General features: G+C 44.5%; 1 protein-coding gene and 1 pseudogene across 3 annotated transcripts in view; both read right to left on the reverse strand.

The window, feature by feature from the left end:
• The window catches only part of LOC149365232 (lactadherin-like), a 194220-nt gene that overhangs the window by 100707 nt on the left and 72645 nt on the right, over positions 1-20868 (reverse strand). The window lies entirely within an intron of this gene.
• LOC149365233 (uncharacterized) lies at positions 2681-3655 on the reverse strand (annotated as a pseudogene).

Below are 20868 nucleotides of genomic sequence, written 5' to 3' on the forward strand. Positions count from 1 at the left end.
GAAGTTTGGGTTACTGCATCATTAGTTAGATTATTCCAGTCTGTAATCTGGGGAAAAAGGAGTACTTAAAGGTGTTAATTCGTGCATTTAATGGTGTTACTGTAAAATCATGACGTTGTCTTGTGTTGTACCCTGAGGAGAACGATATTATATTGGATGTGTCAATAATGTACTGACCTTTGAATAACTGAAAAAAGAATTTTAGGCGACAGATGCGATTTCTGTGAGAGACTGGAAGCAAATCACTTTGATTAAGAAGTACAGTGATAGATGTGCGGTTATATGAATTGTAAATAAACCGTGCTGCTTTCTTTCGAACTCTGTCTAATTTAGCAATGTTAGATTTAGTGAAAGGATCCCAGATTATGACGGAATATTCTAACATAGGGCGAATAATAGTGTTATATGAAAGTGAACGTACACTGGGGGGGGGGGGGGGGGGCGAGCTTGAGAGCACGTCGGAGGAAAAATAGCTTGCGTAGGGCATTAGCTGCAACGTTGTCAACGTGCTCTGTCCAGGAGAGGTTATTGCAGATCCGCAGACCGAGGTATTTGTATGTATTCACTTGAGAGAGAACATTGTTTTTAGCAGTATAGTTAAACAAAAGAGGCTTCTTTTTCTGGGTTATACGCATGAACACTGTTTTATCATAATTAACGCACATTTGCCATTGGTCACACCATGTTATTATCTTAGTGAAATCGTTATTTAACCGTACTTGGTCCTCAGTAGTAGTAATCTTTTCATACAACACACAATCGTCAGCATACAATCTAACAGAAACTGAGATATTATCGACATTGTCATTAATAAAAACCAAGAAGAGGAGCGGCCCAAGAACAGATCCTTGGGGAACGCCGGAATCAACAGGAACTGGAGGGGAAGGGGAATTATTTACTACTACAAACTGACGACGGTTTCTTAAGTAGGCTGTAATCCATGCGAGTAATTTGTCATTTTTTAGTACATTACCTAATTTGTGAAGAAGCTTGTTATGCGAAACTTTATCAAATGCTTTTTTAAAGTCCATAAATATAGCGTCAGTCTGCTTTCCTTCATTTATTGCCTGCGCAAAATCATGTATAGTTTGTACTAGCTGAGTGGCAGTGGAAAATCCTCGTCTGAAGCCATGCTGTGCATTAGTTAGAAAATTGTTTTGTTCAAGAAAATCTGCTATATGCTTATGAATGATGTGTTCTAAAACCTTGCATGCTGTAGATGTTAACGATATCGGACGGTAATTCTAAATAGATGCTTTGTCTCTAGTTTTGTGAATTGGCTTAATTCTTGCCGTTCTCCAGTCATCCGGTAATGATCCTTCATTTAATGATTTGTTAAATAAGATGCATAAATACTTGGCACACCATTCTGCATAACGCTTCAGGAATGCGTTGGGAATGTCGTCTGGTCCGGGAGATTTTTTAACATCAAGCTTCAATAATAAATTGAGAACACCTGCCTCGAAATCACAACATCAGGAATTGAAGGCAAATTCAAGGAATAGCAGGGAAGAGAGCTGTCATCCTGCGTAAACACCGATTTGAAGTAGTCATTGAAAGCCGTGGACACCAAAGCATCATCACGCTCACATATTCAATTTACTTTGAAAGTATTGTGAAATCATGAAGCTGGATTTATCTGCCTCCAGAATTTCTCAGGGCATGTTTTAATGAAGGTAGGTAGCTGAGTAGAAAAGTACTTTTCCTTGTCATGGGCAGTCAGCTGTTTTAGTTTTTCTGTTTGTTCATCAATGATCGTTTGGGAATGGTTTCCTGCTCTTAATCTTTTTTTCATTCTTTTTAGCCTTTGTTGTGAGCGTACTGTCTCTCGTGTTATTCAAGGGTTACATTTTGGGGACTTTTTTTGCAATTTTTGGAACGAAGCGTTCAATACACTGAAAGACGACACTTTTGAAAAATAGCCATAAGTCATTCACATTTCCATTAAAATTCATAAAGCGGTCATAATGAAAGTCGAGCATATCAAGAATAGATTCATCATGTGCACGAGAAAAATTAGGAAAGAAACTGACAGGATTTCGGCGATCAAATTTTGCATTTCGACGTTTTCTTTGACAGTACCATTTAGAAAAAATATATCAAGAATTGAATATGAACCATTGTGGACTCTAGTAGGATCTTTAACTACCTGAAGCAAGTCAAAGGCAATAGAAATATCAAGCATAGTTTGCTCAATGATGTTATTAGAATACGAAAAGGCAGTCCAGTATATGTTTGGTAAATTAAAATCGCCAGTCAAGATTAGCCTGTCATTCTGTTTTATATGGCGCTCAATATATTTTTTTAGATTCACTAGGAGTGCTACAGAGGAATTGGGTGGCCTGTACACGGCTCCTAAAACGTAACGAACATTGTTTTTGTAAAATTTACAAAAGATTCCTTCTACATCGTCAATATCTGGCATTATAAAGACTTGTAGCGAAGATTTGAACAGTATGGCCACTCCACCGCCCCTTCCATCTCGGTCTTTGCGAAAAACTTTGTAGTTTTGTGGTACGAATTCGCTGTCAAAAATATGTTTTCCCAACCAGGTTTCAATGAGTGCAGCGATTTCTACATCATGCGTCAAAAGCAGGCCCTCAAGTTGCGTAGCTTTGCTGACAATACTTCGACAGTTGATGTTTATCAGTGTGAATCTTTTGTTCATAATATGCGTCTGTCATTCCCTCTTTTTAGATATACGATAGCGCTCATTCTTCACTTCGTCCCAGCCGAACATAGCACCGTCGATAACCAGCTTATCAAATATCAGTTTGGCTTTAGCGCCGTTAGCCTTCTCCACTGCACAGCTTTGCCACAGCTTTTTTCTAATTTCACGAACTCGGCTGGAAAAGTCTTCAGCCACAGAGAATTTGGTTCCTTTCAGCTTCGAACAAGCCTGTAACACCGCAAGTTTTTCTCTGTAGTCCTGAAACTTCATAATTACGGGGCGGCTTTGATATTTCTTCTTTTTTCCCAGCCTGTGACACCTCTCTATGCTATTGATTTCAACTTCCAATTTTTCTTCAAAGAGTTCTTTCCGGATCGCATTCTGAAGACTGGTAGGAGTTTCTTCGTCACCCTTCTCCAAACCATAAACAATCAAGTTATTTCTCCTGATCCTGTTTTCTAAATCATGAATTTTTTTTTACCATGTATGAATTATCTTGCTCAAGTTGAGTTACCGTTGCTTTTAGATCACTGACCACTTTGTTTATTGATGCCAGACAGGATAGTTTGTCTTCCAGGTTGGTAATGCGAACAGCTAAACATCCGATTTTATCCTCGAGCGTATTCTGTTTTTCCAGTAGCATGTTAATAGAGGCAGTCATATTGGTTTGGCCTGAAACAAGCTGAAGCAACATTTCCTCCTGTGTTGGACCGGGGTTAGATCCAATGTCAACGCATGATAGTAGATCTTCTGTGAATGACCGTACATCAGATAAAAAGTACGCTATGCACAGTGGGCAAGGCAGCAGCAATAGGCAGCGGTTATCGCTGCGGAAGCATTTAGTAGGCATATAAGAACAAACCTGAAGAATGAAGCAAAAATGGCTCCTGAACATCGTTTCCGATGCGCTGCTGCCGAGCCCACTGAAGATGAACGCAGATGCCTTTTAAAGGCTTGGTGAACCACGTGCTCTGCCATCCCAGACGCGAAACATTACCAATATTTCGAACAATTTTCTTCTGAAGTAGATGCAGCCGTTTGATATTAGCGACTTTGTACCCCTGACCAAAAAACAATAATTAACAACAGAAGAAAATAGTGCACTGTGCAACATCTGCTTAATACGTTTCAGCAAGAAATATCGCAGCCCGGATACGATACCAAAAACCTTCGACAACTTGTCCCTGAGCTTTTCAACATGTTCATCCGATGATAAATTTTCATTAAAAAAACACTCTTAGACTTTTGACCGCCGGAACTACTGGAATGAGTATAGAACCGATACTTACACAAATTTTCCCACAAATTTGCCTAGAGATGGCAAATTTGAATTTCGGTGTCAACTTGATCGAGTTTGCATGCAGCATTAACACCTATTTTTGGGCTAGTTGGTGCATACTTGAATTAGAGAAGATTGTGGTGTGCATGGTTTGGCGCTAGTTTTTCTTTAATTCAAGTTTGCATGCAGTTTTATCTTCTTTAAATGCCAGAAGTCAGCCGAATATTATCGTATTAATTGCAAAAAAGAATGGTGTTTTTCCGGGAAAATTTAATGTCCTTTATTGGCATTTCTGGTTTGGTTTATGGGGTTTAACGTCCCAAAGCGACTAAGGCTATGAGGGGTGCTGTAGTGAAGGGCTCCGGAAATTTCGACCACCTGGGGTTCTTTAACGTGCACTGACATCGCACAGTACACGGGCCTCTAGAATTTCTCCTCCAAAGAAATTCCAGCCGCCGCGGCCGGGATCGAACCCGCGTCTTTCGGGTCAGCAGCCGAGCACCATAACCGCTGAGCCACCGCGGCGGCTTATTGGCATTTCTGCAATGTAGCCGCCAGTAGAGAAGCTCTGTAATTTTATCCCACCATATCGTTTCCTGGGTTTTGCATGGTTAACGTAACTGCAATCTAGAAGAGTGCGGTGAGGGACTAGTTGGTACGACATTATGAGAACAAAAAGTAACTGCGCAAAAGGACGGGACAAGAGAAAGAGAGCCACACGGGACAAACGCAGACTGACAACTGATTTATTCCACCAACTCCTCTTTCCTTCGGCAGCAAAGCGCATGTGCACCAACCACAAAAACAAAAAACAGAAGCGACACTCATCTCGTGGAATCAAGGAACTCGAACTCCTTGCGGTACAGGTGTACAGAAGCATCGCTAATACACTTATCAGGCCCTACCCTCGCGATTTCCAAGGCCTCGATAATTTCTCGTTCTTTCTTATCCCTCGAGCGTCCGATAATCTTAGTCCTATCGAAAAGCGGATTACAATCTTTGTCGTCATGCTTGCAAGTGTGACAATGCTTAGGCAGATGCTGCCCCCTTGAATCATCTAAGGAATTTGCGTGCGTCAACATTAGATTATTAGAGCACGCAAATTCCTACGATGTGAACGTTGTGTTTTCTGCCCCATGTAAGTTGGCGTCCGATGTAAGAGTGCGTCCGATGGTAAACCGGAAGGAGCGGGCGACCTGCTCAGTAAAACATTCCCGTCAGTACACCGAATGTCGATCCGCAGTTGTCTACCAGATTGCCCTCACTTGTGGTAAAGTATACATCGGCCAGACCGGACGCTGCTTCAATGACAGAGCAAGCGAACACTTCCTCAACGTAAGAAAAAAGTCTGGAAGCCACATGGCACTACACTGTAACCAACCCCGTCACGATTGTCGACCTATGTTTTCAGACACCAAGTTTCTGGCGACCGCAAGGAGTAGAACAGAAAGGGAGATTATTGAAGGTTTTTTGATTGAAAAGGCTGGAGACGAGTGCATCAGCAGCTCATCTGTATGTTTACAGGAGAAAGAAAGGTCCTTTCTGGAACGGACGCGATTCTTGCGTTTTAACTGCTAGACATCCTGACAAACGGTTTTCCCCGCATCTTACCTTATTGTGTTTTATTTTGCGTTGTTTTGTTTGTTGACCTTATGCGGAACTTTGCTCCTCTGTCTTTTTAAAGGCTTTTAGTGGTTTTACCGTCTTCATTGCTTGGCCGGTGGTGGTTCATGTTTTTTCTTCTTTCTTTTAGTTTCTCTTTTTAACGATTGTTACTTTTACCGTGTTATTTGTTGGTGTCGGTTTCTTGTTTTCGCTTTTAGCCTGCTGACTGTGCCTATTGCCAAGCAACTTTTATTTCTCATGCCCCCTTTTTTCATCGCCATTTTGCTCATGCTTTTCTCATGCTTTTACGCCTTCTCACTCTCTTGAATGTATTTATGTAGCCCAAAGATTCCGCTGTGCTTTGAAGTACTCATTTTCTTGCCTATCTGAGCTGTAGTTGTCATAGGCTGTAGCTGGGTCATGCACATCTTTGTATCTGTTAGTCCTTTTATCATTAGTTTGGTAATGCTATATTTTGATAGTGCATGCACTTTTCATGAGTTCCATCGAGCTGTGTTATGACTCGCCAAACGTGTGACGCGTTCCTTCGCTGTGTCCCGTGGCTGACAGTGTATCACGTGGTTCAGGAAATAGCATAAATCTGTGCAGGTTTTTTCACGCAATAAAGAGTTGGTAGTCAGCGCCCGTCCTGTGTTTTTCGTGTTCCTTCTGTGCTCGTTCCGTAGCGCTGTTGTGAATCTGTTTATTAAGCATGAACCAACTATCCCACACCAGAATCCTCTTAAAATTAGATACAGATCTCAAGAAGGCAAAATCAGCTTATTATAATAACAAATTTTCGGCAGTAATGCATAGCCCTAAATTGCTGTGGGAAGCAGCTAACAGCATCATAAAAGGCGGAAAACCACGCATTCCGACGGATTTTTACATCAATGAGAAAGTTATTTCAGATGTGCCCCAAGCAAATCAGTTCAATGAACACTTTCATAACGCCGGCTCTCCACAGTGCCCACAAATGACGCAAACATCAACGCCTGTCCATTCGCCCATTCTTTCTTCTTGTAGTAACGCGTTGTTTTTGGTACCTATATCGAAGGAAGAAATTGCAACTGTTATGACAGCAATTAAGGATACGTGCTCGCCAGGAAATGATAACATTAGTGCACGTCATACTAAGGCCGTCCTTTCATTTGTATCAGGTCCGCTTGTACACATTTGTAATCTCATGCTAGAAACTGGTGTATTCCCGGATGAAATGAAAGTGGCACGCGTAACAGTAGTATTCAAAGTAGGACGTAAAAATGACTAACAATTACAGACCTATTTCTGTTTTACCGCTATTTTCTGAAATTCCTGAACGCATAATTTATACGAGGTTGAACAATTTTTTGAATGCACAAAATAAATATGATATGTGAACACCAATATGGCTTTCAGACTGGAAAATCAACGGAGACAGCACTGCTACACTTCAAGGAACGTATTCTGGAAAACGTTGAACAGCAGCTGTATGCACTGGGCATCTTGTTTGATTTTCGAAAAGCCTTTGATTCTATTAAGCATGAAATTTTGATGGAAAAATTGCAAAAGTATGGTATTAGAGGAAAAACATATAAGCTTGCAAACAGTTATCTGACAAAGAAAACAGTGCACAAGACAATCAATTTGTCAGATGTAGATGGTGTGCTGCAAGGATTTATGCTTGGTCCTTTGTTATTCATTTTGCACATAAATGATATAGTTAACATCCCTCAGACACCTGACATTAGCCTTTATGCAGACGATACAAACGTTTTCTTTTCTGGTCCAGATCCAGCTTTACTTGAACAACATGCTAATCTTTGGCTTAGACAGCTAGAGATATGGTTGAATAATAACAAAATTGTTTTGGATATACAGAAAACACACTACATTATTTACCACCACAAAAATAAACCCCTGTATCAAGATGTGAAACTAAATATTTAGTGCCAGTATATTGCCAACAAATTCTTGCCGCTTTCTAGGAGTCTGCTTTAAATATGATTTAACATGGACGGATCACACGGATCGAGTTCGTCTCCAAGTATCGAGGTCTATTGGTTTTCTGCACCGGGTTAAATATCTTTTACCGCTGCGTGTAACAAAAACAGCTTTACTTTTCCCTAGTTCACTCCCATTTTATGTTCTGTCACTTAGTTTGGGGCTCATGTAACTAAACAGACTCAGACCGTCATTCCTCGCTCCAGATTTTGGTATTGAAGACGGCATTCCGTTCTGCAGTTATTACTAAAACGTTCCTGCAAAGCGCAGTTAACGCATTACCATATAATCAGCTTTATATTTTCTCTGTGGCCGTATTTATTTTCCACAAGGTTAGGCAAAGCTTTACATCCTGTGGGGACACGCTTTACTCGTCTCCTGTGGTTCGCTTCCCCGCAATGCACCCTCCTTCAATAAATGCCTTCTTTGTGTCAGCCAGTGTGTCGTTGCTTTGTTTCCCTCAGACCAAGGCCTGCCGTGGTCGGCGTGCGCTCGGTAGCGTACGCGATCACGGGGTGGGGTCCGGCAGGTTTGAACTGTGTAAGCCGCGGTTAGGCGGGGGAGACGTTTTTATCTCCCCCCTATTAAAAACAACACAATCCTTCTCCGCTAAACATTTAAACAGGAATCTTATAACTTGCGCACCGGATCCGTGGTTTGGGTCAAGTCACGCACAAAGTATGGTACTTAGAATATAGACAACCAAATAGTAAATTAATGTAACACATCTTTGCCTTTCAACTGCAGTTCATCCAACAAAAATGCAAGTGGCTCGAGTGATTCCGCTATACAAAAAAAAAAGGTGATAACCGCGATGTTTAGAACTACCGCCCCATATCAATATTGTCTGTGTTTTCTAAAGTTCTGTAAAAAATCCTATTCAAACAACTTTCACGCTTCTGCCACAAATATGATATAATCAAAAAATCGCAGTATGGCTTCCAAAAACATCGGTCTACAGAACTGGCACTTCTTGATCAAAAAGAATACATTTTGCAAAACTTTGAGTATAAGAACTACGTTCTGGGGATTTTTGTTGACTTTACGCAGGCTTTTGACAACATTAATCACTCTATTCTTTTTGATAAATGACATCACTACGGTATCCGAGGACATGCACCTGTGTTAATTAGTTATCTTTTTCACAGAAAACAATTTGTCCAAGTAAGCCATTTAATATCTAATCAGAAAGCAATAGTCGCAGGCGTACCCCAAGGAAGTAGTCTTGGTCCCTTACTCTTTAATTTATACATTAATGGCATAGTATGTATATCATCTGACCTGAAGTTTGTTATATATGCAGACGACACTAGTATATTTGTGCCTTCATCCTCTTGTGCTGACGCGTTCGTTAAAGGAAACATAGCCTTAAAAAAGTTGGAAGCTTGGACAGACAGTAATCAACTTAATATGAATACAAAAAAAAACAAAAGGAGTAATTTTTCACCCGAAGAGTTAACAGCTATCTACCGATTACAATCCTCTATTTAGAGGCACAAGGATTGAGGTGGTCGAAATTATAAAGGTATTGGGCGTTTTCTTTTCCAAGACGTTGCAATGGGATGACCACGTAAACCATATCTTGCAGAAATTGTGTTCCATAACATTTATATTCAATCGAAATCGTTATGTCTTTCCAATGTCTGCAAAACTAGCCATTTATTATGCCTTATTTTCCTCCTACATAAACTGTTCTTATTTAGTCTAGGGCACAACGACCGACAAAAACCTCAGTAGTCTTTTAATGCAAAAAAAAGGTTTTACGGATCATTAATATTTTGCCTAAGTTTTACTCAAGTAAACTTATCTTCAGAAATCTTAAGGTCATTCCAGTAACTAAAATGTACCATTATAAACTCCTACGCGAATATAAACTCAGCATCAAGGAAAATTAAAGACTGTTTCTTTTTTGGACATATTGAACTCAGAATTAATAGGCAACGCGGCCTATAATACGAGGACAACAGACCGTTGGAAAGTGCCAAATGCTGTACGAACTATGGGTTTCAGAGTCTTAGGAATAACCTGCCTCGATTACTAAATGAACATATTAAAGCAGAAACAGATATTTAGAACTAAATTTCCGGAACCTGAAGGCTGGTTTGGTTTGGTTTGGTTTGGTTTATGGGGTTTAACGTCCCAAAGCGACTAAGGCTATGAGAGACGCCGTAGTGAAGGGCTCCGGAAATTTCGACCACCTGGGGTTCTTTAACGTGCACTGACATCGTACAGTACACGGGCCTCTAGAATTTCTGCAAAGAAATTCCAGCCGCCGCGGCCGGGATCGAACCCGCGTCTTTCGGGTCAGCAGTCGAGCACCATAACCGCTTAGTCACCGCGGCGGCCGGAACCTGAAGGCGTTGTTTTATTAATTTGCATGTCTCTAATACACGCCACGCATTTCATAAACAAAACACCTTGTAGAGATATTTCGCCACTGTTTCATTATAACTGTCTTTATTCCCCGACCGTGACATGAGCTTGTCGCGATATCATTCATAAAAATGTCAAGTTATAATTTTGCTTGTTTCTGTATATTTCTGTACATTTTGTTCTGTACATTTGTTTCTGGATTGTGTTGCTTCGTTGCCGTCAATGCCAGGGAGACCAAGATTTTTTTAAGGGCGTAAAGGAACGGCTTCTCTTCTTGGCCCCTTTGACAACGTGTACGTCATGTTGTGAAGAACAAATAAATTGAAATGAAATGAAAAAATGAATATGCCTCCACCATCAACTCCATACAGGAATGTAAAACTGTTTCCCAGTTTAAGAAAAAAGTCAAATGCATGTTTTCTTCATCTGATCCTCTTAAAAATTTTTCTTCTCTTCTGTCTTGAGTGGCTGCAAATTTTAATGCATTCTTTCGCCATCGTTGTTTTTTGTGAGTTGTGAATGATGCAATAATTGTATACTTATACTGTCCGAATTATTAAACTGCCATTGATAGCCTTGCTTTCTTAATGTTGTGCATTCTGTGAGGTGTCATATTTATTGCTTAGAATGCCAATCTGCTGTCGTTATGTGTAATCCCGAGGTGAAGGCCTTGTCAGGAGGCATTGCTGTCTCCGCCCCGCCACGGTGGCTCAGTGGTTACGGCACTCGGCTGCTGACCCGAAAGACGCGGGTTTGATTCCGGCCGCGGCGGCCGAATTTCGATGGAGGTGAAATTCTAGAGGCTCGTGTATGTGCGATGTCTGTGCACGTTAAAGAACCCCAGGTGGTAGAAATTTTCGGAGCCCTTCTCTACGGCGTCCCTCATAGTAGCTTTGTGACGTTAAACTCCACTAAACCAATAAACCAGCATTGCTGTCTTCTTTTGCCACTCCTCGTGGACATACTGTGCCATCTGTGTATGACCGAATAAAATAAAAATAAATAAAAAATGTACCCCGTTCACGTGAAACTGTTGCGGCCGGGTTATATGACGAACCCCGACCTCGTGGTCCGCTCGAGGTCTCCAGAGCCACTGAACAAGATCGGGGTTTGTGTCTCCGACAAACCGCGCCAAACAAACTTGCCCATGGCTGGTCGAAACGCCGTCCAGTGAGCTCTGCGCAAAGCTCAGCCGAGGAAGGGGTGCAGGACGACGCGTTTCTCCATCTGCTGGAAGAACGGTCTCAGGGCCGGCTTGCCCTGTGTGACCCCATCACTACAGAAAAGTGCCACGGTTCTAACTTGGTTAAACCGATTACAGTGCGAAAGCACGGGCGCGTCTTCAACACTATCGTCGTCAACGACAATATCTAAGGTATGCCGGGGGCTCCCGCGCCGGGTTTCTGCTGCAGTGTTGTCAACGCCAACTCGCATTGTTCTGGTGTCGTGCTTCTGGCCCACCATTGTTCGTGCCAACGCAGGGTGCACACATCTCTCTGTCATTACCGCCGCATAGCTCAAAGCGCGAATATTAGTTTCAAAGCTGTATTAGTGGACGAGGACGACGGTGTGCAGTTCACAGTGCGGGAATGTGTTGTAGTTTAACACTAGGCGTGTTCGGCTGTGGCGATAGCCTGGTGGGGGAGAGAAAGGCGAAGACGGTGTTCCTAAGACGAACACGGAAACGAAGACGGTGTTCTCCACTCAAATAGACAAATCGGCCCCAGGCAGAAGCCGCCAGTAATACTACTTATCGTACAGTTCTGCCCCGTCCACATGCCGGTAAGCTGGTTTTCAACACTGTTTTTCTGCATAAGGACCTTGCTGGCCGTCCCTATCGTGCCCAGAACTTTAGAGGTGCCTTACGTGGTGTCGTCGATCTTAGTGAAATCAGCTCCGTCAGACAGTTCTAGATGCCCCACGTGTGGATGGTAACTTGCAAGACAGCGTTAGCCAAAGCTAAGCTCATGAGCTCCCGAGACTTGCATGTGAAAAACCGTCGTTGTCTGGTCATTGACCCAGAACCGAAGACAGTCAAACTTCTGGCTCCCAGAACACCTATAGAAGATGTCTACATTCGTGACGCCCTTCGAGCTTGTTTAAAGGTTACTTCCACTGCAGTGGAGCACTCTAGAATTCCGGAATTGGAGGGGATGCGCACTCTGAATAGAGACATTACACTGACTCTTGCTGATGGCGCCACGGTCAACGAGGTACCTCATCTCTTGACAGTTTGCAGTCTACAGAGCCTTGTATTAATTCCAGGCAGGCCGCCCTTGTGTCTCCATTGCCACAAGGTTGGGGATATACGCGGTAGCTGCCGTACTCCCCGGTGTGATATGCCTGTCGGCGATTTGGCCACACTTCAAAGGAGTGCGTTGCGTCGTATGCCGATAAGCTCCGCAGTGTCACCCGTGCCGTGGACGATGGATGCGACAGAGGTTTCGGAATCTGCTCGTGGCATGTCAGCACCCGCTGAATCAGCAACTGCTGGCCTAGTGTCTGATGCCGGTCCTGGTCTGCAGCGTGAGCCTCCACGGACGGGGCAACTGTCTGCGGATGTTGACCGTCAGTGCCTGGCGGAGCACACACCGGGAATAGACAGCGTCAATGATGAAACTCTTGGTGCGTGATCCTGCCCTGTGCGTGAGCCGAAGGAAGAAACGGGTGGTGGTGTGGCTGCGGCGCCGGTCACTTGCCCCGATGGGATTTCTGATGCCACTGTCGGATGTGCCACACAGGTGGCTGATTGGCAGCCTGTCAGCTCATTCCCCGACGACAAGTATTGGGCGGATGTGCGAAGTTCAACTGTGTCCTGGAAGCGGGGCGTGTCGCCTCCTCTCAGGGGGACGCAGGCCATGCACCCAAGCACAAGTCCCGCCGTCGAAACCCAGACCAAGAAACCTCCTCGGCGCTCCGGATCGAGGAGAAAGGGTGCCAGCTCTGGGCAGGTCTGTCTCCCCTTCCGGATCGGCGCCTGACATCGGATGGTGGACTTATGTGCAAGTTGCTCACCATGGCGAACGTCCAGCAGTTCATCATCGCAACACTCAACATATGTCGGCTCCGGCTTAGGCAGAAACAGGTACAGTTGCACGGATTGTTTACGGGCAGCCGGTTAGACATTGTTGCTGTTCAAGTGACTTATAAAGTGAATTGGATACAGAGGTGGCCCTGCGCCCTTTCTTAGCAGATTAGAAAGTGTGAGTGTCGTACTCGGTAGGCCTTTCGGCGGGCTGCTTTCTGTTCTTCAAAAAGAGAATCTCTTTCTTACGTTATGTACCAGGTTGACGCAGAAGGGCGCCTGATATGTTGTTACTTTCGGCTGCATGGCGAATCGTGGAGGTTCATCAAAGTGTATGGTTCAAGTAATCGTGTGCAGCGAGAAGTTTTCTTTCAGAGCATGGCATCTCTTCTAGAGTGGGACCGGAATGTGGTACCCGTTGGTGATTTAAACTGCGAGTGCGTCCCACGCGACTGTACAGGTCCAATCGAAGACGCCGATAAGAGACCTGGTGTTTTATCGGCTATCAAATAAAACGCAGTCTTAATGGTCGGATTGTGATCCGCGTTCCCATTTATTAGAGGAGCCTCGCATTCAAGTCTGGATCGGATTTACGTTGCAGCAGATCTCCTTAAAAGGCGTATTTCATGTGAAGTCAGGCCTGTTTGTTTATCTGACCATGCCGTGGTCATTGTGCGGATCGGAGAATGTGCCCGTCCCATGTCTAAGCTGGAGTGGTCACTGTGGAAGCTTAATTCTTCCTTGCTCAATCAGGAGCTAAATCTACTAAATCCTGCTAAATCAGCGCTCTGTGTGTCTCGTATCTCCTTCGTCAAACCAACTTTCCCAGAAACACACCCTGTTTAAATCAGGAGGACTTTAAACAGTTCTTGCTTGAACCTGGTAGTCTCATTATCTGCAGTTTGGGAGATGTTTAGGCAAGAAGTTCGTGACGTAGCTATCGAGATCGGTGCCACGAGGTCTTACTTCAAGCATGGTGAGGAGGAGAGGCTGCTTCAGAGCCTTGAATGCGAGGCTCCAGAATTTCACACAGAGAAAATCACAGCTGTAAAGTGTCATCTTCAGAAGTTCGATGCGGTAAGCTCTGGGACGTGTACGATCCCGCAGCAATCTTGGTTTGCAGTCTCAGGAGCCAACTAGACAGGGCTTGCTTGATGAGCGTCGCCACGTGAGTGCCAAGCGCCTCTCTGAGCTCTACTGGTCCCAAGTAGATGAAATAGTAACACCTCTCTTTTTTGCTGCCGCTTCAAGTATTGCTGACGATGTTCATGTAGCGCGTTGGATGTCTGATTTCGCCGCTTTCTGAGGATGAGTGCGCGATACTAAGTGGTCCTATAACCTTAGGTGAATTGGAAAATGCAATTGATCGATTACCACTTTCGAAAACCCGGGATCTGACTGCCTCTCAGGGGAATTTTGCAAGACATTCAAATCTGTGTTATTCCCTGCCTACTCCAAAATTTTGGCACCAGCACTGATGTTGGATTTTGCCACAGCCATTTACCAAAAGTCATATTGTCCTAATACCAAAAACTGGCGATAAGCAATAACAACGATTTGTAGATGGCTACACAGCTATCACGCTTTGATTATAAGATTATATTGATTGATCATAAGATGGCAGCGACGGCAGCATCCAGCGAACATCTCTTGATCTGCGATTTCAACTGTGCAGATACAACGACTGGCCTTCTTTCCCGGATTGTCAAGCGCTGCCCGGTGAAGGATCCATCGGACATTGCGGATTTGCCTGGCTTTTTCTACCGCTCGAACTGCACAGCGCTCCCGAGAGCTGTGAGACGCCCAGGCCCCTGCTACGTACACCGTCACCGCCGTGATCACCGGAGCTATCACCGCCGCACGCCCCTACTGCGCTTGCGCGCCTGACGAAGGAATCCAAGACGGATAAATCAAGAGCACACGGGGAGGCAGTCATTTGGCAGCGACGGCAGCATCCAGCGAACATATCTTGATCTGCGATTTCAACTGTGCAGATACAACGACTGGCCTTCTTTCCCGGATTGTCAAGCGCTGCCCGGTGAAGGATCCATCGGACATTGCGGATTTGCCTGGCTTTTTCTACCGCTCGAACTGCACAGCGCTCCCGAGAGCTGTGAGACGCCCAGGCCCCTGCTACGTACACCGTCACCGCCGTGATCACCGGAGCTATCACCGCCGCACGCCCCTACTGCGCTTGCGCGCCTGACGAAGGAATCCAAGACGGATAAATCAAGAGCACACGGGGAGGCAGTCATTTGGCAGCGACGGCAGCATCCAGCGAACATCTCTTGATCTGCGATTTCAACTGTGCAGGTTAGTTTGTTCCCCTATTTACTGTACGCGTAGTGGTACTTGTGCTGCTGTCGCTGCCAAAGACTTGTATATTTTGCTGTATTGCCGGGCCTGTTGTGCTTTTCTGCTGTAGTGGAAACAATGGCCCATGTCTGCTTCACTTGTGATGAAGCATTCCATGAAAATGAGGGGCGTGTAGCTTGTTCTGAGTGTGTGCACGAATACCATTTTGGAAAATGCGCGGGAATAGCTGAAAAGTCATTCAAAGGAAAATCCGAAGCTGCAAAGAAAACATGGCGATGCCAAAATTGCCGGAGCTCGGTACAAGGTGGTAGCAGCACTGATGAAAACAAGACTGACATGGATATAAAAGCTATCCTTGGATCTATTAATCTAAAGCTAGAATGCCTACCTTCCCTCGCCGCTCGAGTCGAAACTATGGAGGAGTCTGCTACGCACATGTCTGCCATTTTTGAGGAACTGAAAAAAAAAACGATTTACGTGCAGGAAAATGAAATTAAGGTACTTAGAAAGCAGGTACAGGAACTGGAGATGAAGGAGGATGAGAACCAATCTGCTCAGGCTCAGCTTCGGCGGGAAGTGAACGAACTTGAATTCCGAAATGTGCAGCTTAATTTAGAAATCCATGGGGTGCCTCTCGTGCAAGGTGAAAACTTGCATAATGTGCTAAACGGAGTTGCAGACCAGCTGGAAACGCCACATTTGGTCGAGCATGACATTGCCTCGGTACACAGGCTACCCGCACAGAGAGACAAAATTCCCGGAATAATCGTCCGTTTCACAAGGCAGTCGACAAGGGAATCTTGGTTAAGTAAAAAGAGCAAGCTAAATGATAGCCATCCACGCATCTTCATCCAGGAAAACTTGACCCGTCACAACAGAGACCTGCTACAAGCAACAAAGAACTGGGCCAAAGAAGCTGGTTTTAAATACGTGTGGCATACGCATGGAAAGGTTCTTTTGAGAATGTCTGATGGTGCAAACGCAATTCACGTTAGAAGCCGTGATGACCTCGACCGCCTTCTGCCCAAATGATGCGCCCAGCCAGTATCATTCCTGAACAGAGAAGCTAGAGATGGATGAACACGATTTCTATTCACCAGATGACTTGAACTATGTGGTATCTCATTTGGGACGTCATGCGTTGAAATCTGTGCATTTAAACGCCAGATCTGTCCGAAACAAAGCACTTCTGTTAGATGAATTCTTTAGCCAATTTTCTTTCAATTTTTCAGTTATCATGTTCAGTGAAACATGGAGCAAAAATGAGAGTGACGTTTTTAGAATGGAAGGCTATAATACACATTATCTCAACCGACCTTGTGGTCGCGGCGGTGGTGTTGCAGTTCTAACTTTAGAACAAATGAACTGCGAACTAGTAGACGCTTTCAGTATTGTAACTCCCGATTACGAAGTTTTATCTTTATTTGCGGATAAAGTGCTGTATTCGGTTTGTTATCGGCCGCCAAGTGGGCATATTCCAACATTTCTTGAATTTTATGAAAGCTTTCTTTCGTTTGTTGTGGAAAGCAGGTGCATGTTGGTAGCCGCAGGTGACTACAACATTGATATGGGTATTGATACTCCTGTTTGTACAAATTTTACCAATGTTCTGCTGTCAAATGGGTTCAACAATGTTATAAATAATCCAACAAGAATAACAACTGATTGCAAGTCAGTATTGGATGTCTTCATAACAAATTTTGTATTATCGGATGTAAAAGCTGGTGCATTAGCATGTTCTATTAGTGATCATCTTCCGGTGTTTTTTGCCTAGATGTTGCCAGCATTCCTAAACATCCGCCTGCTGAAAACCTTTACCAGCCAGTAACTGACGCGGCTCTCGATGCATTCAGAAAAGAATTGATTCAAGTAGACTGGCGAAAGGTCCTGACTTTGGTCGATGCTGACAATGCTTATGATGCATTTTTAGATATCTTTAAAGGTTTTTACCAAGTTCACTTTCCTGTAAAAAAGCGCCAAAGAAATAGGAAAATTCGGAAACCATGGGTAACATACGAACTCTACCAACAAATGAGAACAAAAGACAGGCTGTTCAGAAAATTTCTTCGCACGCGTAATCTTGATGACTTGACGATTTTCAAACAATATCGAAACAAACTAACCAAGAAATTGTGCATTGCACGCAAAGATTACTTCGCATCTTTTGTGGATGTCAAAAAATTACCGACGATTACGTTACTTCCTAATGCGAAATTTGAGCGCAGCAAATAAGCTGTTTCACCTTTTCGATAGATTGAGGCAAAGAAATCGAGCAACACATGTATGCGCTATCACAGAATTTTTTTTTATTTTTCACACGTATTTCTTTAACAAAGACTCCACTAACAGTTCTTGACAGTCATGAAGGAAGCTTTGGTTTGGTTTGGTTTATGGGGTTTAACGTCCCAAAGCGACTAAGGCTATGAGAGACGCCGTAGTGGAGGACTCCGGAAATTTCGACCACCTGGGGTTCTTTAACGTGCACTGACATCGCACAGCACACGGGCCTCTAAACTTTCTCCTCCAAAGAAATTCAACCGCCGCGGCCGGGATCGAACCCGCGTCTTTCGGGTCAGCAGCCGAGCACCATAGCCACTGAGCCACCGCGGCGGCTAGTCATGAAGGAAGCTTTGTGGTCGGAGAAATAGACTGATATATGTTCGACTTGGTACACCAATGCTTGATTCTCAAAGACGAGATCTATACAAGCGCCTCGCGAGGTTGTCACAGCCGTGGGACGCGTTACGAGCGAGAGGAACGGGATGTTCTCCCGCATAAGTGTTAGGAAATTGCTGTTTGTCTTTATGTCAACATTAAAGTCCCCCACTACTAACATCGGTGTGGATCGATGGACGGTTAATGCGAGTTGCAGGAAGTGCACGACGTCTTTCGTGAGTGCGGTAGGGGCGAAGTAGGCAGCTACTACCAGCAAGCCGTTGGGCAACTTTGCGGCGCACAGTTCGCCAACTTCATGTGACGTGCCAGACATTTCGACTGGTATTGCAGAGAGACCTGTGCGCAAGTAGATAGCGACTCCCGCCGCTCTGTTGTGGTCTCTGCGAGCACCACAGCAGTATAGGAAATCTATGATTTCGAGAGGCTCTTCGGGATCCATCCAGGTTTCAGCAAAGCAAAGTACAGAGGAATGGCGCAGAATGTGATCGTGGTGTGCGTCCTTGGCATGTGCGGCAAGGGAGCGTACGTTAAGAATGTGGTTGTGAATGATGAATCAAGTGCTGCCAGCGAATGACGCGTCCATCGGCTGTCTGCGTGTGTTATTGATGTGTGGTTAACATATTAAGCTTCGCCTGTAAGAGTGGAACGCGACAGCGTCTTGCAACGCTGCCAGGGAGTCCACAGAACGCCATCGCCAATTCTGCTGTACGCCTTGCTGGACGGTAAATTTATGTTTTGAGGAAAGGAAATGTATCTCTCTCGCATATCTGGGTGGACACCTGCACCTCGCCGTAAGGGAAAGGGGGAAGATTGGAGTGAACGAAGACGCCGTATTAGCTAGACGCGCCTTTGTTCATTCCAAACCATTCAGCTGACATTACGGAGTGGCTAGCGTGCTCGTATCGCACTCCGGAGACCCTGGTTCGATTCCCCAACTCGACCAATTTCGTTCTCGGTTTCATTGATTTATGCCGTCTAACTAGAAAGGTTAATTAGGCTATTTCATATTTATATTATTGTATTTCTATCCATCGTGTTCTGTCATTAACCTGTCAATTGATGGAACTGTCTAGGATGTTCGACACAACGTATACGAAACGAGCAACGTCTTACTGAGTGGGGAAGTGCGTGGTGGTGGAGGGAACGCGGCTTCGTAACCTTGGCATGTGTACATATGTAAATAAATTTTTTCTAAGCATCGTACTTATCTGTTTTTTTCAGCAGCGTCTCCTTCCGCGTGCGCTGTTGTCGCTGCGGCGCGCGTCTTTCTTTTCTTTTCTTCTGACCTCTTCATTCTCCTCTATATTAATTAGGCTAATTGATTAATTAAGCAATTAACTGAACTCAGTCCAACTTAGTTGCAGCATCACTATACGATCCCTTTGATTGGTTGTATGGTTACTAGCCAAAGTACAATTGGCCCCATTTGAAATTCGCGCGCTGTGACGTCACGAGCATTTCGACCAATTGAAAAGCGTGACATTGGGGGCGGAGCTGGTTACGAGGCCGACGCCGACGCCGACGCGAAACCCAGGAACGGACGCCAAAGAGCTGCGCTCTAAAATTAAACGAGCGCACTGCTTTGGGACAAACTAAATATGTTACTACGCCGTGGTAATAGCAGGAGCTGCATATCCAAACTTACTATTAAGGGCAAGGACTTGCAAGGGGAGGAACTGGCTGATGCTTTCAACACTTTTTTTACAAATATGAGTACCCCAGGTAGTTCCCACAACGCTCGTCAGTATATGAACAGGAGGAATCATAGAACTTTCTTTTTACAGCCAGTCACAGTGCAGGAAGTGATTTCAACTATTAGAAGTTTAAACAACAGCAGCAGTAGGGATATCGATGAAATTCAAATAAAACCCGTCAAATGCGTTGCAGATGTAATTGCACCAGTTCTAGCGAATATTTTTAATATGTGTTTAACTACGTCTATATTCCCAGTAAAGTTGCAGGTTGCCAAAGTAGTAGTGCTCTTTAAAAAGGGGAATCGAAACGAATTGGGCAATTATCGGCCTGTATCTATATTGCCGATTTTTTCAAAGGCTTTCGAGAAAATAATTCATTGCAGGGTTTTGAATTTCATCGAAACCTCCAGTGTATTAACACCTTACCAATTTGTTTTCCGGAAGAATATGTCAACTGAATTAGCCTTGCTTCACCAAAAAGAATATATTTTAACACAATTTGAGAACAAGAAAATCGTGGTTGGCTTATTTGTTGACTTCTCCAAAGCACGGGAAAATAATTTTCATTCCTAAACCAAACAAGCCCATTAACGCCCAAAACCTCCGTACCATTTCGCTGACTTCGTGCTTGGGCAAACTGTTTGAGCATGTCATCCTCACCCGTCTCACGCAACACATGGAATCCCATGGACTATACCCACATACTATGGTAGGATTTCGATCCCACCTCTCGGCACAGGACGCCCTACTGCAGATTTCACACGCTCTCCTCAATGACATGTTACATCACACCAGAGCGATCCTGGCAGTCGACCTCACCAAAGCATTCGACAAAGTTACGCACAGCGCCATCCTGCAGGGCATCCAAGAGCTGCAGTTGGGGCCTAAGACCTACAACTATATCCGGGCCTTCTTAAACGGTCGCACAGCCTCACTGCATATAGATGATATACAGACCCCCCCTTCACGCTTGGTAACATTGGTACCCCGCAAGGGGCGGTGTTATCTCCCTTCCTCTTCAACCTCACCCTCATTCCCCTGGCCAAGGCTCTCAGCCGCATCCCGCACTTAGGACACACACTTTACGCGGATGATATAACGGTTTGGACCACATACGGCTCGGATGGCGACATAGACTCGACCCTTCAGGAAGCCGCTACAACTATCGCTACTCACGCGGCAAACATTGGGCTTGAATGCTCCCCCACAAAGTCAGCACTCCTCATAATCCGCCCGCGGCGCGTCC

The sequence above is a fragment of the Amblyomma mixtum genome, chromosome 1 (genome assembly GCF_055824585.1).
Source record: "Amblyomma mixtum isolate Tamu chromosome 1, ASM5582458v1, whole genome shotgun sequence".
Taxonomy (NCBI): domain Eukaryota; kingdom Metazoa; phylum Arthropoda; class Arachnida; order Ixodida; family Ixodidae; genus Amblyomma; species Amblyomma mixtum.